Source organism: Ascaphus truei, chromosome 1 (genome assembly GCF_040206685.1).
Source record: "Ascaphus truei isolate aAscTru1 chromosome 1, aAscTru1.hap1, whole genome shotgun sequence".
Classification (NCBI taxonomy): domain Eukaryota; kingdom Metazoa; phylum Chordata; class Amphibia; order Anura; family Ascaphidae; genus Ascaphus; species Ascaphus truei.
The window spans coordinates 103,552,138-103,580,108 of NC_134483.1; the positions used below are offsets into that span (position 1 = coordinate 103,552,138).

The window sequence follows — 27,971 nt, forward strand, 5'->3', positions numbered from 1 at the left end:
TAAGCAATACAAGCACAATCTTTCCCGTGCAATTACATATATTCATTCATTTATAAACACAATTAAGTACGTACTGGTTTGCAGGTTATGGAACATATTATCTTCCCATTAATTGCAGATATAGTAAAAGTACGTTACAGCCCATTGGATTGAATAAGCTATTAGGTGTCCTCGGCACCAGAAGGAGCTGACTGTTTAGTATGTTTGTGTATGGCCCATAATATTTTCATTTGGAATTGTGTTTTATTATTAGGTTAACAAAGAACTTTAAAAAAAATTGCACTGTAAAGGAATAAATACATTCAGTGGTCAAGATACACAAAACTATAAAAAAAAATATATATATATATAGCAATTGGAAATACTACTGTATGCTCATTTGCATGTCTTAGTCAGGTCTGCAACCCAGCCTTTCACTATTTATCACCCAGCACTTCCACTGCAGCAAGGGAGTCTGGGAAATGACATGCAAATGAGCTCACAGTGCCACCTTTTGCTTCAAAACCATTTTTAACATGGTTCCCTATATGCTTTGCAGTGGAGGGTTTTTGTCACTTTTTTACCCACAATAACACATAGCTGTGTGAAAAAGAAAGTACACCCACTTTGAATTCCATGGTTTTACATATCAGGACATAATAACAATCATCTGTTCCTTAGCAGGTCTACAAATTAGGTAAATACAACCTCAGATGAACAACAACACACTTTCTTTTTCACACCACTGTATATGTATGTGTGTGTATATATACAGTATATATATATATATATATATATATAATATTCACTGAAGGATACCAGTGATGGTGCAGAATTAGCTCCTAATTCAATAACGTTAATATATTTCAAAACCATTTAATTCAGTGATCCACCCCCAAAAAACACATATATTAGTTTAACTCCTGATAATGTCAGTCTCCTGCACCTGAGCATGTTCCGCCGGAGGTTTTGTCAGTTTAGTTATCACGGTATTCAGAAACACTCTGAAGCCATGTGATAGCAAAATGACAAAAAAATGTGATCTCAGCCTCCCTCCAAAGTTCTCACCTGTGCAATCTGCTGCGATGTTGTCCAGCTGCATAGAGAGCTGCACAGAGAGAGCCACCTCTCCCTGCGTATATCTCACAAGCGATCGCAGGCTTTTTATAAAAAGTATGACAAAGAAAGGACATAAAGTCCATCCACGGTGCAGCACAAGCGAATCACAGGCATGACATGTAACATCCAATAAATCCCATATATAACGGATATATTATCCTGGGTATATAAGTCCTTATAATGCTGCTCCAATATATCTTGATCCTGGGTATATAAGTCCTTATAATGCTGCTCCAATATATTGAATAGGAGTATTGACTTGGAGTGTCATCAGAACATATGGCTCATGAACAGGTGTGCCGGTTCCTGTACTTTAGCCCTGCGCAGTGCTCCACTTTCCTCCCCAGAGGCTGTTCTTCTTTTTATAAATATGCTAATACTAGTGTACGTGAGCAGGGGGTCTCCGGATAAGAACCACATTGATTTCAGGTCTGGAGACCCCCTGCTTCCAGAGATACACGCCCCGTTATGGGGTGCCGGTATCTCCTATGCATTTAAATGTTCCGGTCACGTGACTAAAACTGTGCCTTAGCGGTAAGCCGCTAAGGTAATAAAGTTGCCTGTAAATGCATTTTTAGTGCATCGGATTGATGCCGGGGGTCTCCAGTGCTGATATTAATGGGTATCAGCTCCGGAGACTCCCGGCGTCAATCCGATGCAGGAAACATGCATTTTTTTTTCTAAGTCACTCTCTCGCCAGCTTCACGCAAACTTTTTCGGACGAGATGAATTTTGGATAAAATAGAAATTCTAGAGCCTTGAAAACACAGCCAAGGCTACTAGAATTGCTCGATTTTCCAAAACCTGCGATAGGGGCTTATTGCTGCACACCTCGCAATGTGTTTTGGGCGAGAGCCAAAAATATCGATTAAATGCTTTCGCCGTGCACTTATCGAGGCTTTCTGAATAGCTGTAGCTTTTTTTTGGCAAATGACTTCTCAAAAGCCTATCGAGGCTACTAGAATAGGCCTATCGAGCTACTATCGAGGCTACTAGAATAGGCCCCTAAGTGTAGGCCCCTAAGTGTCCAGGAGGTTAAAATGACGGATGGGATTTTCAGGCCAAATTCGATCCGCGCACTGAAATCCGAATCAGATTCATTCGCTTTAACATCCGAATATGGGGCTCGGATTATCGGGTGTTAAAGGATTTGGATTCAGTTTGCTGGTTCGGATTTCAAATCTGTCAGATAGATTTTCAGTAATGGGCAAGAAAAAAAAATCTGCCTTTTTGAGACTGATCTGCGGAAATCCGCGGCTCAAAGGAAATGGCCGACCCGCGTCAGATTCAGACGGAAAATTCGCCCATCTCTGGATACAATTACGTTTTGTTTTTTCAGAGCCCAGCACAATATAAAGGTTACCATGGTAACCGCAGACGTAAAATGACGGGGAGCTCTTTTTAAAACAAAAGCAAAAAAAAAGATCACGGCATGCACAGGGGGCAGGATACTAACGTGATATGAGTTGAACACACATATATTGCTGCTTTAATGTGCTGCTCTGCAGACTGTTCTATTTACAGCACGTTCAAGGGCAAATCTTTCCAAGGCTGAGTTCCGACCAACTGTTACTAAATGCCAACATTTACTTGAACCAGAGTGAGACTGTTTAACATTTCTCGGCAGTGATAAGATGTTTTTGTTCTTGAGACCCATATCAAACTTAGGACCATCAAATATATAGCTTGGGCAAGTCTACTGAATTAAATTCACCCTGGCCTTAGCTATGCTGGTCAGCCATACGAGGACATTGTGCTCAGGAAATAGAGTAATATAAAGCAGGGGAGCGGAAACTTTTAGTGCTGCGCTCCCCTGTCTCTCTCCCCCCAGCTCTCGCGCCCCTCCCCCTGCCTAACCTCATCTGCGCCAAATGACGCTGCGGGGTCATGTGACGTCACATGACGCTGCGGGGTCATGTGACGTCACGTGACCCACGACGTCGTTTGACGTCACGTCAGATGACACGCGTTGCCAAGGCGACGCGTCACAGAGCGTCTGAATCCCGGTAAGTAAACAGTTGCAGACGCCTCACGCGATCCCCCGGCATTTAATTTAAATGCCTGGGGGAAGAGCACGGGGCCTCTGCAACTTCCCGCGCCCCCGCAGCAAAATCTCCCGCCCCCCCTGGGGGTCGCACCCCCCCACTTTGCGCACCGCTGATATAAAGGTATGTAATATTTAATAGCAACATAAAAGCTACTGAAAATATATACGAAACGAATACTTCCCCAGAGGTTTCCCATATGATTACTATATGGCATTGTGAATTATAAAATAACTCGGATTTCAACTTCATTAAATACCTCTTCCTTTTGATATATGTCGAAAGAAGTACGTTTCCAAGAAAAATTGTATAATATGAAAATGTAAAAAATTTACTCATTTAAGATAAAAGGTGAGAGTTTAAAGAAGATGAAAAAGAGAAAACAGACTGCCAATATGAGCCATTATTTTTACATTTTAGTTAGATTTTGCTCAGTTTTATTTTATTATGTTTCTATTTCTGAAGTTTATACTAATAATTTTAAGTAAATATATCCTGTACAGTTTATCGCTTCTTTTGTTATATACAGTATTTAATTTATTAAGCCCCTATACAACTCCATATACAACAACTTTGGCATACCACTAAGCTTATTTCCATAACTCATAATGAGCGAGAACACTATCTTAAAAGCCTGAAAACCGATTGTGTCTGTCATCCCCTCTACTCCAGCCTCTCGTTTGCAAGCGCTTGGTTTTGCAGTACAAGGACGCACAATGACACACCACCGAACTAATGGCCCACTGATTACTACTGAGGAGTACCTAAATTACTGCTCTCTCACCACTAGAGTGAGTATATTGTGCGCACACTCAGGGCTATGTATACCAAATATTTATTTGTCAAGAAATTGAAAGAGTGCGTTGCGTAAGAAAAATCTTGCCTAAAATTATAAGCGTATAAATTCTTTGTAAGATGTGCACAATCATGCGTTCATACCTATGAATGCATTAAGAATTGTGTACGTGTACTAATATATGTCTTTTACGCAAGATACGTTTTGACAATTTGGTTATGGCGCCCAAACGTGACGCAACTTGTTATACATGTCATTTGCATACATGCGCCCCGACACCATCTGCCTCTAACTCCATCCACCAGTGAAATTCATTCCTTAGTGGGGGAAAAAAAGATGGCGCATGTGTCACACTACACAATAAAGTCCATTTTATACATTGGCGCACCGAGACCTATGAATTTGTTACTCTTCTGAGCGTCACTTATGACAAAATTGCTTTCACTAAGCATTAGACCTCGCGTATGGTGCCCGCGAGTTGAGAAAGTTGTATTTCGCTTTGCGGCAGCGTTGCGGGAGACCAGGCGATTGATTGGTTCAGGGGCTGTCACATGAGGCGACAGCCCCTGAAAAATCAAATATTCCCGGCTGCAAAAAATCGCGTTGCCGTGTCGCCGTCGCACTTACTACAAACGCACGTGGCGGCGACAATGCATTTGTTTTCGGGTGACGTCGCGTCGCCGGCACTATAAGGGCGGCCTTATACATGGGCCCAAGTATGCGGGTTTCAATGACACCCATGGCCAGGCTGTCAGCATCACATGGTCGTTGGGATAGTGGACACCAGGATGTCGGAATTATTTGCACAATAGTTTGCAGGTTTTTTTCCCCCAACTGCATTTCTGATATCATTTTTGCTTTATCCTTAAGAAGAGGGAGTGCTGCCGTTGAGGAAATACTTTTAATAACACATCATATGTCGACTCTCCAACATTTGGCACATACAGGCAAGAGACCCCTATGAAGAAGGTATAACACATACAATGTACTATATGCAAATACTATCTTATGAATAAAATATGTGTATTGATGGATTCATTTGTAGATAAAATAGAAGTGGTATTAACCCCCCACTGCCTAACCAGCTGATCATTAGCAGATATGTCATTAATCTCCTAGCGGCTTTAAATGGCTGAAATAGGCACATCGGGTATAGCTGAATTAAATAGGTACAGGATATAAAATAACAAGTACAGTACTTGCTTAATATGTACAGTTGGAGGGTATGCATATAAAGGATATTAAGTATTAATTATTTACAAAAAATCTCTGAATCTATTGACTTATAAACAATTCCAGTGTAAGGTTTGTAAGGTTCTATTTCCTCTTCCAGAGGTCCCTGTGTGTCTCAATCTCAGTGTTAATTGGTTCTTCCCCCAAATTGAAATTTGATGCAGGGACATCAAAGTGCAGTTAAAGTGTCATGTAATTTCATCTGCCATTTGTTTTATTCTCACTTGTAGGGATTAAAGGAAATTTGGGCGGGGCAGGCTGGGTAGGTGAGTGGATGACACCGGATGCCATATTTTTCATTTATTTAAACAAGCTGGGGGAGGGGGATCAAATTTCTTGACAACCACAAGAAATGGGAGCAGCGTAGTTGAGCTCTGCGTAACCCCCTAGTTATAGGGTGGCTACCTCCAGTCCTCAAGGGTCATCAACAGGTCATGTTTTCAGGATATCCCTGCTTCAGTACAGGTGGTTCAATGACACCTCACCTGTGCTGAAGCAGGGATGTCCTGAAAACCTGACCTGATGGTGGCCCTTGAGGGCTGGGGCTGTCCACCCCTGCTCTAGTTCGATGGAGGTTAAAAAAATGGCATATCTGGGTGCATTTCTGCTTTAAGATCACAAAAGGTCTCTAAAGACTTGGTTACCATGGAAACAATGGAAAAAAATATTTAAAAATACTTATAGCACTGATGTTTCTCGTAAGTCACCCAACTCCTACATTTAACCCATTATTCACGTCGCTGCCTTGAGATCACTTTGGAGGAACTGCCGGTTTAAAAGACACCATGCAAACTGGTCATTGCTCTTTCCAGCCTGCTGTGTTGGGGGTGAGAGGGCCACTGGCTGTTTCTGAGCTTCCCAACCATTTTTTTACTTAAAACTATTACATTGCTTGCTACAATTTACACAATATAAACACGTTCTCCATTGTTTATATGTTACTAATTATAGAACCAGTTTAGAAACCGTCACACACCCTTTTTGTAGCAACAACAAAAACTGATAAGAATATCTCGCTTGTGGCCTTACATTCTGTGAGCTAGTTAAGCTGTGAATACTATGGAAACAGAAATAGCTACACTGACATTCAACTATAGAGGAAGAAGAGACGCCATCGCTGCATTGTGTAGGCCTGGTCACTATAATGATTTTGCACAAGGGAAACGGAGATCCTTAGTAATTGTTATTAATGTACAGTTATTTCCATGTCAACCACTTACAAGTGGTCACATCTTGCTTATACAGTACATGCAATTACATGTTTTTCCTAATGGCATGCAAAATACTTGCTCATGAACTGTGCTCCTAAGCAATACAGTGGTTTTGTAAATATACATACATATTTTCTTCGTTTGATAATGCACTAGTGCACAAAAATAGGTAATTTTATTTTATATTAAATATATATATATAATCGTTTTCTGTACTTTGACCGTTGACACACATACTGTAGGTAAATATCACATTATGTAGGACTATGATATGATGTCTTGTACACCATTTGCTATTTAAAGGAGCCATCCCGCATAGTGGGCCAGTTGAATTTCTTAAGGGCCTCTGAATGGGGAAGTGTTTGTCAATCAAGTGTTTTCTTTACACTTATCCCACCCTGTCCTTATCTGAAGGGGAGGGGGGACTCTAGCTGTATAAGCGCTTGTTGAACACAAAGTAACATCACCCAAAAGGGAGCAGCCAGAAGAAATCAAACCCCTCCCAAATCTAACATTAAAAAAAAAAAAAAAAAAAAATTATATATATATATATATATATATATATATATATGCATATACAATATATATATATATATATATATATATATATATATATATATATATATATATATATATATATTATATGCGTCAGAGTTGGGTGAGAAGGGTATCACCTAGATGAGACCCCTTGACCGTGTCACTGGAATTAGTTCACTTTGGTCTTAGGATGGACTGTCCCATTCAATACAGTGGGCCACTCTAACACATTACAGGAGGTTCTTGTAGCAATGAACTACATGTTCTTGTGGCAAGAAAGGGGTGAACCGAACAGTGGCTGTGGAATGTAATAGTTTGAAACTGACACTGAATGGAGATACGTATACAAGTTTGTCCCAGGTCCTCGACAAGTGTGTTTTAATGTGTTACATACATTGTGAAATGGCAACATTTTTGAGCGCAGGCCAAAAAGTGCCTAATTCTCAAATATGTGACAAACTCACAAATTTAGCATCAAAGATTTTCTGAGCAAGATAGTCATATTTGGTGTTGTTTTCCAGCACAAAATGTCCAAAAATCACTGTGAACACAAATGTGAGTGAATGTTTTGCCCACCTCCAACAAGGACGGAAGGCGGAAATGTGTCCAGATCCAGAAATACCTTTTCTTGTTAAAATGATGTAATATAAAACACCAACAATTTTGACAAACGCCATGCGGAAGCTTGGAAATGTGAAATATCCCCTATAGTTAAAAAAAAAAAAAAAATCTATTTTTTTTTAATGGCTAAACGTATACTTGCTATGTGTCACTTTTGTTGCCGTATCATATTTGCATGTTATTGAGTATATTCCAATAATTTCTAAAACTGTTTATGACTCATGAGTGCTAGCCATTTTTTCCGCTGTCGGGCCTGTGAAGGTCAATAAAAAGAACGCAACACAGAATGACATGTTGGTCACAGCCAAAAATTACAGGCTATGTTTCAAATGTCATTGACAGCAACAGTAATACGAGTCTGGAGATATTAGATGACATCAAATAAGAACTATGTATTACATTCAGCAGGCAGCATTTAGTCCTATTCTAAAAATAGTGCTCTGATTTAACATACGGTACATAATATTACTATGTAAAATGCATTTATGTCATTATTATCCTATAAAAACATTCTATTAAACTGCAAATGTTGAATCTACTTGATTAACAATTACCATCATTTATGTAGAGGTCATTTTATTTACAGAATTTAGTTTACATTGAAGAAAAAAAAAACATCTAACATTTGTTCTAATGACAAATTTGAAAGTGACATTTTACTGGCTAAGGATTTCTGTGTGACACTTTTAGTTGTTTCACGCATCATGTCCGATAGTAGAGAATGTAGGCCTATAACCATCTACTAGTATCAAAATATGTGTCTCAAGTATACATTCAGTGACCCTAGGCTAGGGTACTAAAAGGCTATCTAGACAGGGACCAGCCTTCGATAATATTGAAATGTGTGGTTTTAGATATGATCATCTACTGTCTTCTGTGCACTACATTAGAAAGGTATATGTCATTGGGTCTCTTTCTATTTCAAGATATGTCATCTAACACAGCCTAAGACTAGGTAATTAGACCACAAAGTGTATAGTAACTAGGCACCGAGAGGGGCTACATTGACTTGCATGCTGATTTCCTGAAAGTCATAAGAACAACTAATTGATCCACGTTGCCTTTTAGATTTTCGCCTACCCAAATGAAACCACAATAAATCCACCTAGACGCCAATACATAGAACGTTGTAATAAATGGGCCTGTTTAAAGATAAGAATAAAAACAAGGAAACTAAAAATAAACAGAAATTCAGTATAATGAACTATTCTGACACGTATAAATCATATATTTAATTACACACGGGTTAAGACAACAGTCCATTATTGATTAAAATAAGTTTGCCAATACTGTTGTGTGAAGGAGTGGAAGGGTTCCTTTCAAATATAGGTATGTTGCAATTTTATGTGCAAAAGTATTCAATGCACTAAAGCAGTATTTGTAACTATTCATTTCTTTTACAGACCTCTCCTGAGCTGCGCTGCCCTATATTGAGCTCTGGGGTCCCCTCTGTTTCCCAATATACTTACCAGTTTAGTGGCCAGTGTTTTCCTCACTCTTTGGAAATCAAAATGGCCGCAAAAGCTCTCTGGTACCACGGGCCAATAGGAAACAGCAAAGTCATTGGGGGATGATGTTGCGACTTCCTATTAGACGGCTAATTTAATGTCCAGGAAGTAACGCCGGCTACAAAACAGGGTAACTATGTTAAGAATCGGGGGAAAATAGCAAGGTTTAGCTCTTGAGAACCTCCCCCCACCCCATGTTCTAATTATGTAAAATGCTATATATTGAAATTCGGCAGGATTGCTGCTTTAATGCATTAATTGCCTCCCTTGTAGTATAGCCCTAGATGCATTAAACTCAGTTAGCTCATTTAACATGACATTGACTCAAGTAATGCAGTAATCAGTAACGAAAGTAACGCAGGGTTAACGTCATGTTGCAAGCATAGTGTTTCCAACAACAGACGTTAGTGAAAATGGGCTGAAAATGCTATGCAAATGAACAGTTGTCAGAAACATACCGTTATGCAGGGAAATAATGGTACAATACCTAAACCCGGCATTTTCCCATCCAGATCCTGAAACAGAGCAAAAGCTATAGGCAAAAACCCTATTTCTGTGTCTGGATGGGAGTAACTCCAGGCTTAGGTAAGACTTAATTAACAGTGTTACTTCCTTGAGTAGCTCTGTTTCCCTCTCCTCTCCCCCAAAAGCCCCTTTCCAGTGTCCAGTAACGCCAAGACTTAAATACCATCACTTTAATGCATGTGAAGATAACATAGTGTTATCCTGAAATAACATGACGTTAAGCTTATGCTAATGTTCTCTAGTACAGCTGTTTTTCATATAATTAGCTCAGTGGATACGGCGTTAACTCAGGGAAATAATGTCTGTTCCTGTTCTAGGTGACATGATGTTATTTTCTCTGATTTAATGGAGCTTTAATAAATCTAGGCCTTCATCCCTGAAAGAAGAAATCTGTTATCCTTCTATTTCTTTTTTTAGTGGGAGATGGACTGAGATCTCCTAGTGTATGACAGCGCGTCACCATACTGTACAGATTAGATTTTTTTCCTCTCTTCTTCTTTCTCAGCTAGATAATCACATATGGCAGTGACATTCAAACAAAAAACAGTGTATGTTCAAGAACTGCATGTTGCAAATGGTTCTTGCCGTCATTCTAACCACAAATTAGCCGTTTCTGCCATATTTATTCCATGGAACGTTCCAATGACAATGGAGTATTTTGTATCCCAAAGGGGAAGGGGTAAAAATAAATGAACAAATAAATAAATTGTAGCCTCTTTGGAACTAGAGCGTCCCGAAGTAATAATGAGAGGTACAGTCCGGCATATTACACAGGGAGCTTATCCTACTGTTCAGGGTTGTTCAAAGAATATAGGTGTAACGGGTTTCCCCCCCCCCCAATCGCAGATTACACTGTGGGTGCGGAGAAACATATAGTGTTACCAGGTGTGTGGTGCGTTACCTATTGGCTCACAGGAGGGCTGAGCTTCCGCCACGGGGAACCTGGGGCAATATATACTAGGGGTAACCACTTACTCGATACAGCGCCTCCACCTGCGGTGGCTCCCACCATAGGGGGAGTGGTTCCTCGCACGACACATACAAATAACCAATACTCACACACAATGATATATATCAGGGGAGCGCAAACTTTTTGTGCTGCGGCCCCCTGTCACTCTGCCCCCGGCTCTCGCGCCCCCCTGCCTACCTTCTTTCGCGGCAGATGCCGCTGCTTGGGCGTGTGACGTCAGGTCACATGGTGCCGCGGCGTCCATTGACGCCGCGTTGCCATGGCGACGCAACACAGCCGGCTGAATCCCGGTAAGTAAATAGTTGCAGGGGCCTCACGCGATCCCCCGGCATTTCATTTAAATGCCTGGGGGAAGAGCGCGGGGCCTCTGCAACTGCCCGCGCCCCCCCAGCACAATCTCCCGCCCCTCCATGGGGTCGCGCCCCCCACTTTGCGCACCGCTGATATATATAATAACTAATACCATTTACTGGGAACAGCATATAACACAATACCATGCAACATATCATGACAGGTGTCCCACTCTCGAGGGGACACTTACTACAACGTCGCGCAGGAAGCTTCCCCAACACCAGTGTTCAAAGAACCCCACCCAATGTCCAGCACTCTTGCAGAGAGAGGCAATGGGTGACTGCGCAGTCACAATTACACTAAGGGCCCGTTGGTGCACTTATGACTGTATAGTACCTGCCGAGCACTCCGGTGCTCGGATCAGCAACAACTTCACAAAGGATCAGTCGTAGGATGACGTCATCTGAACCCCAACGGACTCCTTGCACGCAGTCCGCCAGGGGCGATCCCAACCTGGAAACAGTCTCTGAGGACCCCAACTTGGATCCGAACCTCTTAGCAAGAACCGCAGCGTCTGCTGTGTCCCTATCTAATCTACCCTACTGTGGCAGGATCCCTAACATAGGGCCTGTAGAACCACAAGCTGGGGAATGAGGACCTACCTGGGACCTAAGGGGTTAATGGTCTATCCCGTCCCCCTAGCTCTTCCCGGTCCTGACTCTACCTAACTATTGGCACTCGCAGCACTTACAGTAACTTGCTACAACCTACTCGCTACCTGCAGCTAACGTACTGCACTAACACTGTGCCTGCCTGTCAGACCTCACAGCACTGACAGCCGTGACCCTGACAAGACAGCACACTTACACTAAGGGCCGCGTCCCTATCTTGGGCCGTCCCTGATCAATTACCCACTAATCTGGTGGGGAGTTGGGGCCTACCTGGGGTGTGGGTACCTATCTGGGTGCAGGAGCTGCACTCGCTCCCCGCACCCTTCCTTCCCTCACAGCTCCCTGGCTCCAACTGACTAGCGTGGCTCAGCGTGCGAAATGTATCCTTTATGGCCCAGTGCAATCCTGCAGCCCTATTGGCTCCTATGAGGCACCTGGTGCCTGTCTCGCTATGCACCATGGGAGTTGTAGTCCCATGGAGCCTAGAAACACATTGGGGCCGAGTGCGCGCCTTCCCTGCACCTGCGCAAATCCCTAATGGCCGCCGCAACCTCTCCTGTACTGCCCCTACTCTCGCGCAACTTCTCCCTAACTCTCGAGGCCTCCCTGCGCATGTGCGAGCTATCTGGGGCTCTCCCGCTTCTGGGCCATCCCTGCGCATGCGCGAGCTAATGCGCAATAGCCGCGCCCTCACCGCCCGGCTCCGAGAGCGCCGGGATCCCTGTGACGCGCGTGCGGCCTTGGCAACCCCCGAGCCGGGACCTGACCGCCCCCACCTCTGCGATCGCCGGGCGGAGCCGCCATTGGACTCGGCGGCACCCGCGATCGGCAGCTAGGGGGGTGCTGACAGGCTGCGGAGACCTGGCTACATCGGTAAATAGGAAAATTGTGCATACAGTACATACAGCAGTCATTACAGTGACAGCTAAACGTCATGTGATTTACAGAAGAGTCACATATTCCTTTTGGCCTTGCAGGTCATGAGGATGGATCATGTATGAATGGGCCTAAGACAGTCACGTGTAGCTTGACTGCTGAAGTGCTCAACTACTACAACTTCAAGATACTGCAGCCATTCTTTTCACCATTGGAACAGTGTTCTACACACTGAAAGCAGCAACCCCAGAAGTCTATATGAGTTTAACTCATATAATGTTAGTGTTCAAAATAATTGTTTTCTTCATCTCTAGAGATTCCATTTTAACCTGCAAGGGGGTTACGGGAGGGCTCCATTTTGACCTCCCGGACACTTCATTTTTTTTAACCACTCATATCTCTTGAACGAAGTATCAGATTTAAAAAATAAAACAAATCCCCCAAAAGGGCGATCAGCACAGGCAGCTGCTTTAAAATCAGTTGTGTTCTAAGCACCCAAAATTGGACTGCAATCAAAATTAACCATATTTGTAATATAGCAAAATATAGGTATTTTAGTGAGTTTTTGATAACTTTTAGGGACATTCTAAAATGACATTGTTTGTATGCATTACATGTTGGTAAGGATTTGCGGCAATTACAGATGAAATAATATCCTAATTTTCACAAAACTACAAAATTGCCTATTTTAAAAGGATTAGTTCCCCCTACACAACTGCTTTTTTACATGGGTGGGAAGCAGGAGGTCTCCGGAGCTGCATCACATTATTTTCTGCTCCTAGTCACCGTGCAACGTTCCTCCCCTTCAGGGGAAACAAAATGGAGGTTTTAAACTACAGCATGACATGGGCCAATAGGAAACCAAGTCCACCATGTGATGTGGGGGATTTAAACAACCAGGAAGTACCAGCAGTGCAGTTTCTTGGGAACCTGGGGGTCCCGAAGATGAAATGAACAACTCTGGGGACGACCTGCTTCACACTTACAGCAAAAAAGCTACTTGTATGTGTATAATTTAGCATGAATCTTTATACAGGTATTTGTAAATGAATCATTGACACCTCTTTAAAATACAATAGGAATCAGTGGGTCTTTTTCACCGAGACAAAAACCAACACGAGAAACACTCTTAACAAAAAAAAGATCAATTACATCCATGGTAAGGAGTCTTAAAGCAGCAATTTAAGCTGTCTTTTTTTTCCCCCATTCAATATGTGCATCAATACAATCTCAGACTGATAAGTGATTAGCTAAGTTGCCGATCAATCCGTTCTCATGTGATCGATCCGTTCTCATGTGATCGATCGGCAGAGATTTGACTCGGGGTTCACTAAATGCACATTGGATCCTCTTCTGCTACACCAACAGCCAAAGTTCTGGAGGAAGATCATGTGACCAGGCAGTGAGATGGCAGGGCTCTGCTCTCAGAAGAGGAAGGGGATGTGACTTTGTAAATGGTTGCTTTAGGAACAAAAAAAGCTCTTTACATTATAATACATGAAAAATGTCCTTAAAATTTTTTTTTTTTAAATGATACAAATATTTTCTCATAGTACAGAACTGATTTATTTAAAAACACACATGTAGGATATTTCTTGAACTGCAGCTTTAAAGCCGTTTCATATCATGGTTCTTCAACAGAGCTGTTCAGTCACCTCTACAAACGCACTCAGCATGAATCCGTGACTGTACCTTGATGTTCAAAAACATGAACTGGAAAATACTGTAGATATTTTAATACAACTTGGCTCATTCACATACACAATTTTGATGATCTGGTCGGGTCTGCTTTTCTCAAAATGTGTTTTTTTTAAAGAATAAGAAAGCATTTATTTATTTAATTGCTACTTTTTTTTTACTGTATATGGGCAATTTTGAGCATTGCGCTGCCAAATAATCTCCCTTTCTATTCAGCCATAGCATGTTCTGCTTCTCAACAGTTCCTGGCACAGTCATACATAATTAGCTGTGCATGCATATTGATTAGCTCATTTTACTTAAAGCAGGGTTGAAAATAAAACATCTGTGAGCCAGGCTTTGCCATGTAAGCAGAACATTTCTAGATATTTTTTTTTCCTGGATGCGTTTAAAATGATTTCTGGAAGTCAAATTATGAAAAGACTGATATCGAGAAGCACCTTCAATTGGACGTGGAGCCATTTTCTCTGGGTTGGAGAAGGTTTATGCACCACTCAAAGAAAAAGACTCAAACTAATGGGGCATATTAAATATGGACAACTAACCAACAGGTAGGTCACAGAGCACTCAAGTAGACTACTGCCATTAGTGCCGGAACCAACCACGAGGTACAGACAGTCCTTGGTTATCCGACGTTATCCATTCCGGAAACTAGCCTCGGATAGTAGGGTACGGATAGAGTGACAGCAAGTGGTGGAGAATCCGTTCTGACGTTGGATAGTCCCTTCTGTGGAATGCATTGTGACACGGCGGTTAATCCGTTCGTCGTCAAGCAAAACGACAGATAGAGAGGACCGCCTGTGCTGTGTTATCATAATGAGTATCTAGAACGGTTTGGTCACTCATACTCCCTTCTTAGAGGCACTAAGATGACCAAGTGTAGCTCTACCACTCTTAAATAACTAAATCTATGTAAATAAATCATTGTTGTGGATTAAAAATGACCGTGCTCAATTATATACAGTTAGATGCATTTATTTCTGAAATATTTTCATAACAACAAATTACAACCGAATGTGAAATGTCAGGCTCAATTGAAAGTACAATCTAGCACTGAGCTGCCCTGTACTTTACAATGACTTAAGCCTTCAATTAAACAGGCTTAAAAGTAGATCACGTGGCATGAATTTAAAAAGGCCATATAGAAAACCGGTGACATATGGTAAGGCATAAGATAAATATGTTATAGCTGTTTCTTGGAAAACTTCCTGTGGATCAGAATGCAAGCATAAAAAGTAGGGCAAAGCATACACACTCTCTGGAAGCAAATCTGTAAGAAGTGACTGAAGCAGCGTGTTCTGACACATTCCTTTCACAAACTCAGCCCTGTTAGTGACAGCAGAACAGATTGTGTGCATCTGCTGGGAATGGGCCAGATGACACAGAAAAAAATGCACATGTATACCTTGGCAGAACACATAACTAATGAAGAATAATTAATACCCAGAGAGTGGGAATCCTTCAAAACTTTACTAGTTTGCAAACAGTTCACTGGTGTGTTCTACTGACACAGAAAATATACACCATGCTCTGTTATAATGTAACGCTGCTGTAAATACTGTACCATACTGCATTCACCCATGCAGTGGCTTTGGCTCTTAAATGCTGTCTTCCTTATACAGTACTATCCATGGTAGATATATTTATGATGGCAGATTGCTAGTTTCATATGCTCTTGGTTGATACAACATGAAAGAGACACCGATTGAGCCACCTGAGCTGAAGCAGGGATATCCTGAAACCCTGTGCTAATTGGTGGTCCTTGAGGGCTGGAATTGGCCACTCCTGCTATAGTATAACTAAAGCAGGCAAAATCTGCACTCCATTGTTCTGCTACTTTGCACTGTATCCTAATGCAGCGTTCTTAGATTAGATTGTGTGCGGCCCTCACCAGGAGATGACCATTTTCAGCATGTTTTGTTTTTTTATTCTCCATGTTGCAGAATCTCTATTCAGTTGGAAGTGTGTTGCTTGTTATTTCTCGTTTACTCTCGGGTAAGGAGACTTTTATAATATTTATGTAGCAGGCTTCGCCCTAGCCCCCTTACCACCGCGGTAGCCATTACAGGATCGCGCGTGTGCAGTAAAGATAGCGCACGCGGTCCCAATGCTACAGAGGTCCTGAGTGGACTACAATTCCCAGCAGCCTCTGGGGATTGCCCTTTCACCCGCATCACGTGCAACCAGCCAGCAAATAGGGTTTTGCAGCTTCTACTGTGTAGGAAGGATACAATGTTGCGGGGACCACGTTTGGCAGTTGGAGCTGGGAGCAGGAAGGGGGAGGAAGTGTGTAAGGAGCAAGGCTCTTACACTAGGCCAGGTTACCCCCTAGGTCCCAGGTAGGTCCCACTCCCCACTAGGTTAATGGGTAAGTTCTTAGGGAAGGCCCCTTAGATAGGGACCCTGCCCTTAGGTGTGTGGAAGTCTAGTCAGTGACACAGCTGCAGTGCTGTGTGCTCTGACTAGGAAATACAGTGTGGCTTTGAAGTGCAGCCCCAGCAGTTATCTGGCTGTGTTAGTGAGAGGCCCCTCATAGGAAGAAAGGAGGTTGTTTTCTAGTTGTTCAGTGTGTGTGCAGTCTTGTCAGTGTCACGGCTGTCAGTGCTGTGAGTGCTGACAAGAAGGCACAGTTAGTGCAGTGCGTTTGCTGCAGGTACAGTTAGTGCAGTGGGTTGCTGCAGGTATTAGGGAGAAGTTAGTGGGTCTGGACCGGGAAGAGCTAGGGGAAGGAGGTGAGTGCAGGGGTCAGTGACCCACTGCATTAGGCCAGGAACCCCCTAGGCCCCAGATAGGTCCTAACTCCCCAGCTTGTGGTGCTACAGGGACAGGCCTAGGTTAGGACCAGTCACAGTAGTAATAGCATTAGATAGGGACACAGCGGACGCTGCGTTTCCCGAGAAGAGACTTGGGCTCAAGTCTGTGCCCAAAGAGACAGAGACTATCTCCAGGGTGGGATCGCCCCTGGCAGGACCCTCGTGCGAGGAAACACCGGATCAGACGGGATCACCAAGCGGCAGATCCTTTTTGAAGTTGCTTGCAGGCCCGAGTGCAGGAGCGCTCGGCAGGTACCTTCCCAAGTGCACCAACGTATCCTATACATATAATTACACATAGTGGCAGCGCTGACCACGGGACAAAGGGGTAAGGCTGTGGACACGGTGTGGGGATACACGGTAGTGGGTAGGTACACTCCTAGTGGAGTGGAAGACACTTTGGGACTGCGTTATAGACTGTGGAGTTACCCCCTAGTGGGAGTGTTATTACGTGTGTGTTATTGCCTGCATATATATATATATATATATATAAACTGGTTATATACATTCCCGTGTATGTACTTATTGTGTATGTGGGTCCTGTGTAGGCAACCTTCTACATTTCTAGAACCCTGCACAGGTGGAGGCGCTGCAAACCAGATCGAGCTGAAGGACTCACCCCAGGTTCCCACCAAGCGGAGGCTCAGGCCTCTTGTGAACCTACAGGTATATGCACCACACCTGGTAACACATAGGTTTCCACCCACACACACTCTATCTGTGATTGGGATAGAGGGAATACCCGTTACATTTATACTAATATAAAATGACTTGCATAGCAAGACAGCGTATTCTGGAGCAGCAGAGCATTTAAATAATGAACCCCTTGCCCCAAGTAATCTGCAGGGCATTGTGCAAACCTCTTCCAATTTTCCTTGGGAACTAATTCTCCGTTTTTCAGCAAAATTCACAAATATGAAAACATATTTTCAAGTAAACTTAATTTGGCCCTTTCATCCTTCCCTGAGAAAAGAGAAATGGCTGTGATTTTCTTGTAATGTTCTTTTTCCCAAGTGACAATTAGAGCTAAGGGTGCACAAAACAACTTCCAAAGTTCAAAATAAACGTTGTGTGCTCCCAAAGTATTTGTACACCTCTATATTTAAAGCACGGCAGAGACAGGGTTACATGCCGCCTTGTTTAAAGTCCCTACCAGTTAGCAGCACCCCAATTACTATCCTGGCGCTCTTGAGTATTTGTACATATTCCCCCCACATTCAGCATCAGCAATATGCAGTAACTTGACGTTTACTATGACAGAGATGGCAGTTAGACATTGCTCTGCAATAACCCTGCCGGGGTCAAGTAAGGAGTTACAATTGCCAATTAAGTGGCAATACTGCTTACACTTTACAGCACTAAATAAGAAATTGCCGGGTGCGAACATATGATATGATTTGCCCATTCCTTCGCTGGATATTAGGTTGAAGGGCGTGTTCAAGAGGGAATAAGCCCAGAACAAGCCATGACCTTTTATTAACATTTTTCCTATACTTCAATAATATTAACTTTCACCTGAGATTAGGGTTTATTTATTTTCTTACCGGGCCAAAGAAAATGTTTATGTCTGGCATCTCTAAAGTCAGTGGTTTATTGCAAGTGGTATCTGATTACTAATAAAAATAATTGTATGAAGTCCATAAAACGTTAGCTATTCATAGGGCATTAATAAGTAGGAGATACATTAAGCTGCCTCCAGACACTGCACAAGGACTCTTTTCAAATGTGGATAGACGAAGGAACTGTTTAATTACTTTTGCCTTCACTTATGTTAGTTAAAAAGAGGTAAAGGTTAGGCAAATACCTGCTATAAATAATAGTTCCAGGGTTAATGACAATAAAGGGTTCATTTAAATACAGAAGCACATTCAATGCACGAAATCCTGCTGAAATAGTTGAACTCCCCCTTTGTGCCTCTGGGAGCTACTCAGTGATCCAGCCCTTCCCTGTTAAGAGGGGCTGTCAGGTCCCTCCGGTAGTGAAGGGGGCATATTTCAATATCAAAACCGTGTGTGCCTTTTCTACCAATACTCCGCAGAACTTTTTTTTTGCACTAAAAGTTCCAATAAAGATTGCCCAAAACTGTTTCACATTTTCCTTTTTCTGCTCTGGGTGGACTGCTCGGAAAGGTCAGCCAAATTCAGAAGTGGGCACTTGCGTTTTGCTTCTCCACCTAACGGAATTTGTGAGTCAAAGGGACGCTCCCTTATTTTCACCCAATTTGCACTTAATTACGACTGAGAAATATAAATATGAGGTTGCTAGTGATAGCTGAAGAAAAAGAACATAAAATATCACTGTACCCGGAAAACCAGAACAACCCCTTGCATGGAATGTATCCCTTTATATAAGCATGATACACACGCTCGCTGTACATGAAGATGTAGAAAGATGGCACAGTGACCTTGTCATTTCCGTGACTTTTATGTGTTGAAATGACAGAAACTAAACTGTTTTCATTTCACAGTGGACATTTCTCATTTGGACCCAATAAAGTTCAGCGCAGGAAAAGCCATAACGTATCAATTTCTTTTATTTGCTCCTCTTCTCAAATAAAAAATATATTTTCTTCCAACTTTGTAGATACTAGATAACGTAGCAAGATAATAATGTACCATCTGCCGTAGAATGATCCTTCAGTCTTTGTGATCATATGTCTGTAATGATAGTTTGCTTTATAATCCAGCTAGACCCCCAACTCTTCCAAAAGAAATAAGGAAGCATTGCAATTTAGCAGAGTTGCATTGAACTAGCAATGCTTATGGTTTGCATGGTTCTTTGGTGTTTACCATTAGAACCTACACAACTCAACTCCAGTCCTCAAGACCGCCACAACAAGTCAGGTTTTAAAGCTGCACACCAAGTAACATCCTACATGTGTTTTTTTTTTTTTTTAAATCAGTTCTGTACTATGAGAAAATACTTGTAGCATTTTTTTTTAAAAAACACTGAATTAAATTTGTTATGTATTATAATGGAACAAGCATTTTTTGTTTCTATAGCAACCATTTACAAAGTCAATCCTCTTCTGAAACAGGCTTTGGCACACCCCTTTGTGAGCCCTGCCCTTTCTGTAGCAGTGCACCAATTGTATCTAGTGACTGCCTGGTCACATGATGTTCCCCACAGAACTTTGCATCTTTGGTCCTCTTCTGCTGCACTGATGGCCACTTAGTGAACCCCCGAGACAAATCTTCGCCAATCGATCACAGGAGAACGGATGGATCGGCAACTTAGCTAATTACTTATAATTGTGTGGTTTGTGTTGGTGCACATATTAAAGAGAAACAAATAACAAAAGGCTATACCTCATGAGGCAGGCCATAGAGCTCGCGATTTTGAAGTAGACAATTTTTTTTTATTTTGACGCATGTCGGCCGGGTCATGTGAGCGGTTCAGCCAACGAGGGCGAACCGCTCACGTGACATCACGGCCAAGCCTTCGACACGCCTCCCCTATTGCGTCTCCCCCTCCCAAAGTCCACTGATCGCCTCTGGGACAGGCGCGCGCAATGCCACGTGCTCCGTTGCGCGCCATCAATATCCGTGGCCTAAGGATATGCCAGAGACAGAGTCAGAGACTGAGCCACCTGTGCTGAAGCTGGGATATTCGTAAAACCTGACCTGTTGAGGCGGTTTTAAGGACTGGAGTTAAGCACTACTGACCTACAGGACCAAAGAGACACATTGAAACTGAATTCTCAAACTCACATTTGCACACATTTGTTCAGTTTTGATTAATTTAATTGATTTAAAACTGAAATGCATCTGCAAATTAAGCAATTTGGGAAAGATCCTCACTAAAAGACATATATGTTTATATTCACAATTCAAAAAGAAGCACTCACAGAATTTCTATATGTGGATAGTGGTCATTAAACCAGTTGATGATCATAGACATCAATAATATAATATAGATAATGAAAAGGTTGATAACAGCATGTTCAATTCTACCACAGAGATTTACTGAATCAGTGGTGCGCAAACTGAGATTATTTGGGGGGCGTGGGCCGTTACTGAGGTCCCGCGCTGTCCCCCAAGGCATTTAAATTAAATGCCGGGGAATTGCGTGAGGCCTCTGTGACTAATTTAGCTTGGCTTCCAGCAACGCATCGTCATGGAGTTGCCATGGCAATGTGACATCACATGACCCCACTGTGTCATTTGACGCCGGAGCCGAGCAGTGGAGGGTGGAGGGATGAGCGCAAGCAAAGACAGCAGGCTGGGAGCGCAGGGAGAAGTGTAATAATATAGAGAGGAGGGGAAATATTCTATAGTGCAGGGGTGGGCAACTCCAGTCCTCAAAGGCCAACAACAGGAAGGGTTTTGAAGATATCCCTGCTTCAGCACATGTGGCCCTTGAGGACTGGAGTGGCCCACCCCTGCCATAGAGTGAGAAACAGGATAGTCCACAGTAGTATTAGAGTATACATTAGTATTGTAACTACCATTCAAGAGAATAAGGCCGCGTCCATGCTGAGCGCGATCACGCGAGCGATGGCCCACGCGGCACGTGAACGTCGGCGCGGCTGTTTTTTCGCGAGACAAAGTTTTTTGTCTTTGTCTCGCGACGGCCAAGTCACGTGAGTGGTTCGCCCAGTGAGGGCGATCCAGCTCCGTGACGTCGATCCAGCTCCGTGACGTCGATCCAGCTCCGTGACGTCGATCCAGCTCCGTGACGTCATCAGCCCCACCTCCCCGTCGTGAGCGTCTTTAGTCCACAGAGAGAGTGAATAACAATACAAAGAAACATCTAAATGGGAGTGTTTAGTACAAGAAGAAATAAGACATAGTGACACTGGGGGCATTTAATAAACACTTTAATTACAAAAAATTGAGGGGGAAAAAATCAAAATTCATGCAAAGTATTTCTTTGTCTAGGATAAAAATCTGCTATTTTTAGCACTGCTGTTATTTATCAAATGTTTTACCAGGAAGTAACCTCTCGTTTTCAAGTATGTCCTGAGCACAGAGGTATAGTTTAATGACAAATACATGGTTACAAATACATAGTTACAATGAGTGAAAAGAGTTATACAGAATATTATATACAAGACATTGCTGCTCCAGTTTTGCAACTGGGAGACTTTCCTAAATATCCTCTATACTGTTTTCCTAAATAATTTGAGCAAGTTACGGTTTCTGGGCTATATTTTTTATAATTAGTGCTAACATTTAGTAAAGTTTGACCGTAACTTTTGCCAGCATTGTGTAATAATATTCAAATACAGTATGTTGCCACATACTGTAACCAAACACCCTTGTTACTATTTTTTTTGTATGTGGCTTACAGACAAAACAAGGTTGGAATACTCTGTCCAAGACCCAGCAGAAAACAGATTTATTTAAGGACAATCAGGCTCCTATAATTAGGGAGGCAAGCTGCCTCCACACCCACGTTCTCTGTACTTTGACTTCTCCTCTGAGACTTATTGCCACAGGGATCAGCCAAGATAGACAATTGTTATGAGTTCACTGATGGAGGCGCTTACAACAAAATAATGTGCAGTGCATTGTGGTCCCCATATTACTTATGGGGATAATATTACAGTTTAAAATACAGTCACCCTGCTACTCTAAAAATATATCCCTAGTCCTGAAGGCCCGCCAAAGCTTCCAAGTGGGAGAAGGTTCCTCTGAAAATCTATGCTGCCTAGGATAGACTAACATTGCTGATAACATCAGGCCAAGCTTGAACTCCACCCTGGGGATGTCACTGCCCATTGCCAATGAACAGTGAGGATAAAACAAGTAATTTTGCCCCAAAACGGCTGTGATACATATACTGCATGTGAAAATATTTCCATCATTTTAGAAAGTAATTTTGTGCTCAACGTTCTCTGCTGAAAATATGTACTTTGTGTGATGCATACTACATGCTACATGGATTATACAATAGGACACTGAATATTGTTTACTTGACAATCAAATTACTGCTTGTGATTCTTCAATTTGCATATGCTAATAAAACAGATCTAGGTTTCAGTCTTCCTTGCATTAATTAGAGCAAACTAATTGAATATGTATATTTGTATATGTTATAATTGAAGACTATGTTTACAGCTGTGCTTAACTACTTCACCAATATAATCTCATTTTTGTCATATTTGGGTTCATTTACAGAAGTAGTAATTTAATAATAGTAATATATTTCATCTTGCCATATTACACCCATGTACAATGATCTTCCAATCCAGTTTGTAATACCCGACCTGAGGCATTTGGGTTTGAATTTGGTTCATTTATTTCACATGCCAATGCATTTAGATATACAGCATGGCCCCGCTTCTCGGCGCCTGCTTTTTGGCGATCTGACGATATGTCGGTACCGAGAACGGGGCCACCATGTCTGCGCATGCGCAAAACGGGTAAGTCAGAGGTTGCGCATGCGCAGAACGGAGGTTGTGCATGCAAACACTGGGGAATTCCAGGTCTGCGCATGCGCACAAGCCAAATATCGCCGGTTCTGCTTTCCGGCGATTTTTGCTTTGCGGTGGGCCCTTAGAATGGAACCCGCCGCATGCCGGGGCCCTCCAGTATTCATAAAAGTACTTATTTTTAGTTTTTTTTGTGGCCTTTATCAGACATGTCAACTCTCACTGTTTTTCTGTGAGTCTAACTGACTTTCAGCACCAGTGAAGTCTGATAAAAATCAGCACTTTTCCATTAAAATGCAATCTCACTGATTTCTATTCAAGAGGCTACCACCCCTGCTTTATGGTGTAATTCATTTCATTACTACGCAGAGACACTTGGTCGGTAAATTTACCACTTTTTGGCTATTTACCAATTTTAAAATAGCTGTGATTATCATATAGTGTAGTTTATGTTGACTGACTCAGAAAAATACATGTTCTACATTTTGGTCTCTTCTTAAGTCCAACTGTTTAAAAAACCATTTGCATTAGTTGGATCCATTCCTGGTTTAATGAACAGTGAAAAACAGAGTCTCTAGATGGAATAACATGCGAGAAATAGTGTGAGAGTGTGAGAGTGTGTGTGTGTGAGAGTGTGAGAGTGTGAGAGTGTGAGAGTGTGAGAGTGTGTGTGTGTGTGTGTGTGTGTGTGTGTGTGTGTGTGTGTGTGTGTGTGTGTGTGTGTGTGTGTGTGTGTGTGTGTGTGTGTGTGTGTGTGTGTGTGTGTGTGTGTGTGTGTGTGTGTGCAAGTGCTTCATCTTAATGAATTTTTGAAAATGGAAAGATGTTATTTTTGAGAAACAAGACTGCATCATAATATAATCTTGGCTCACAGTTTGGATTGCTGCTTCTTACATCATTTCTACTAAATAATAATCATTAAAAAAAACTAGTACGAGTGCTTACATTTTCTTTGCTTTCCTAAAAGGAAAAGACAATAAACAGGGAAGGACTGCTTCTTTAAACACACTGGACTACTACGTTTCTAGAAATAATTGATCACTGACAACTGGATGTGTAGTTATCCTGTTCACCTCTGACATATACTATAGCAAACATAACTGCCACCCTTGAGATTATCTGATGGTGACCTTGCTCTTGTAGAAGCAAATTGGATGTCTCGTGGGATATTTCAGTAACTTTTAAAAGCTCAGGGTACTTGAAAATATATTTCTAAATAATTCAGAGTGCAATAAAAATATCAATATAGGGCTTGTTATTTCAACGTCATTTCTAATTTGAGATCTACATTTAGAGCTTTGGAACATCTTCATATTTTGACATCCCACCACTTATTAGTCGATTCAGTGTTTTACGTTATAAAAGCAATTATAGCATCCTGATTTATGTAGGGCCTTTAAATTCCACAGCTAAGGATAGGCATGCTGATACAAGGGGGGGGGGGGGCTATGTACAATGTATGGCTTTAACAGGGTCCTATCCTATGTACAAAATTGAAGCTTGTCAAACTCAACTTCCATTGCGCCTGTGTGCGCCTGTATTCTGAACTCACATTTCTTCATCTGCGCCAGCTCATCCAAAATAAAAAATATTTTTTTTCTGTTTTGGGGCGTTGGACTATGTTTGGCGCACAAATGTAAATAGTACATGTATGTACTAAAAAAATAATATTTATGTGCGCCAAAAAATCAATTAAAAGTGTGTCAAAATCGCCTGCCAATTTCAGCTTGGAGTACGCCCTAAAAACACTGTTAATAATGTTAGCGCAGAATGAAGTTGCTTTGCATCAACCCTAAAATATATTTCAAGCCATACAGATGTTTCTTTATACAGGTTAAAAAACGTATTATTTTGACAGTGAGGCAATTAGAAATAATATTACACTGATTTGTGATATTTACTCATATTGTACTTGTTCTCAATAAAAAATACATATAATTATGTATTCATTTAAATTGTATCAATCAGGAATTCAATACATGGGAAGCGTCAAAAAAATAATTTCAAACAAGTCATATACATGAAGTCTTTATACATAACAAATACATTTTTTTGAAGGTTTGTATTACTTTTTAGCACAGAAATTTTGATGCACCAAAAAATGTAAAAAAAAAGCCATCTTGGTACATACTGTTGGACCCAATAGGATTTGTCCAAATGGTTTTTAAACTCTACTCAATCCTGATTCCTACCAAGTATGTAGAGCATAACAAACTACGTAACTTCTCAACCGTGTGCACACTTTTTATGCCAAATAAAGTAAAACATTGAAGATAAAATATTATCAGACGCCACAGGGCACACCAGTAATAATATCAGCAGTAGGACAAATAGGACCAAGAAACAGGCCAGCTAATATAGTGATGTGAATAACTGGAAGAGCTGCTTCGCCATGTATAGTACGCTTAGTGCTCCACACATATTGCACTGAGTCAAGGAGTTAGGTTGACTCAAGTGTGACAAATCAATAGAGAACACAGATTAGATCACACACTGTTAACCAGTGTTGAATGTATTCAGTCATATCTGTCAAGAAATCTTTATTTTCTTACAGACAAGGTTATTTTATAGGATGTTGAACTGGATTAAAGCTGCAGTTCAAGCTCCGTTTTTAAAAATATATATATATATTTTCCCATTCAATATGTGCAACAATACAATCTGCACACTGACAAGGGATTAGCTAAAATGCAGATCGATCTGTTCTCCTGTAATCGATCGGTTTCTCCGGGTTATTTAATTCAGTTCTTGCACAGCATTCTGGGCAATGTAGTCCTGGAATATGATTGACTGGGCAGATACTAGATACAATCGGTGCACTGCTAGAGAGAAGACGGGGCTCAAGAGCCAGAGCCTATCAGAAGGGGAAGGGGGCTGTCACTTTGGAAATGCTTCCTACATTATAAACATTAAAAATGTCTTTCATTTTTTATTTTTTTTAAATGTATTTTCTCATAGAACTAATTTATTAAAAAAAAAAAAACACATGTAGGATATTGCTTGAACTGCTGCTTTTATAGATGCTTGCATTCTTTTTAACCCATACATTGCCATATTGGCCCATAGAGATTACATTTACTGGGCTTCAGGCTCCTTCTGTAGATAAGGAATCAAAGCAGCATTTCACGTGATGAAAATGTAGTTAACAATGTAGGTTCAATCTCATCCTTTCAATGATAAGTATGTATTTATTGAAGGCATTGGAAATTAAACTGTTCTAACCAAACTCATCTTCTATTTGCCTTTCCATTTGCGTACTTGGCGTCTTCAACACCACTTTTCCAACAAACCAGGCTAAAAATGAAAGGAAGGCTCTTTGCGGCTCTGCTTCTGCCCGGCAGGAAGTGTATTGATAGAATTCCTGACACCGACTCTGCCCGTGGACACTAAATGGGGAACTACCCCGATGCTAAAGATCCAACTACTTTTTATCTTTTGGTGCAAGCTGCATTGTTCATTCAGTATGAGTACGGTTCTGCTCTACCTTTCACAATGTATCAAATGGGCACCAATTTTTTACTGTAGAATACTGTAAATATACAGTATTGTTCAAATGAGTATATATCAATATATTAAAATCTTATCAGCTCCACATCTGCAGGATTCATGTGCATTTCCATAGTACACATAATGAGGTCACAAACATCCCCACATAGCATAAATCATCAGTGTATCAGTGTATCAGAAGAATTCTTTCCAACCTTAGCTTTATACTGGTATATGTGTGTGGATTGTAGCTGGCATTTCAAAATAAGCATGACTGCTCATGCTTAAAATATATATATTTTCAAATATAACATTGCCATGATGAGGAAGGAATGAGGCAGTGGGAAAATAATGATGTATAGCAGTCTTCATAATAAATATACGGACTAATTAATCACCTGCATTGTGCTTTCATCGTTAAAGAACTATAAAGCCAGTAAGTATCTCATATATTGTAAGTGTCATTTCAAGGGCTATGTATATTGCAAAATGTTAAGCTTTGAATTTGTATTATTACAGTGTGTAAGCATGAACTACATATCTGGGGTCACGAATAGCTTAAATGTAGTTTAGTGAACTATAGGAAACTGGGTTTGCCAAGTCTTGTTTTAGCAGAAATTCCTGTTTTGGCCAACTGGGAAATTCACCTCAAACACTTAGCACAAGGAGATATAAACGTGTGCTTCCTTAGAATGAAAGATGTGAGCTCTGGACCCTGGCTTCATTCGAGGTGATGACGACACTCTATGGGGCGGATCAAAAACTATTATTAATACAGTATTTTTATTTTGTTCTTTTTTTTAAATTTAATGTATCTAAAGGTCAAGGACTAGAAATGACGAACTTCCAAACGAACGCCAATAATGGATCTTGACAGTACAATGTTACGTCTGCATACTGAAATGCCAACCATAAGTCCACCAATCACCCTACAAAAATCTGAATATTAGGAATACAATTACAATACAGGATAATAGCGTCAGCAATAAAAGCCCATAGGGAAAACCAATCCTGGCCCTGAGCAGCTCATGATCTATGCAGTATAATAGGGAAATGACAGAGATGGCAGGAAAACGTGATTTGGATTTCTAGTAGATGGACAAAGGGGGTAATTAAGTCTATTTGGGGAGAACAACTATCATTCTTCACAGGCTACTGAAATGCCCCACTGATAGGGTGAGAGTTTACAGAGGCTTTCAGAATGGGCGAGAGGGTT

General features: G+C 41.4%; 1 protein-coding gene across 22 annotated transcripts in view; it reads right to left on the reverse strand.

Moving 5' to 3' along the window:
* MEF2C (myocyte enhancer factor 2C) overlaps positions 1 to 27,971 on the reverse strand; it is a 248,192-nt gene that overhangs the window by 150,450 nt on the left and 69,771 nt on the right. The gene's annotated exons all lie outside the window — the stretch shown is intronic.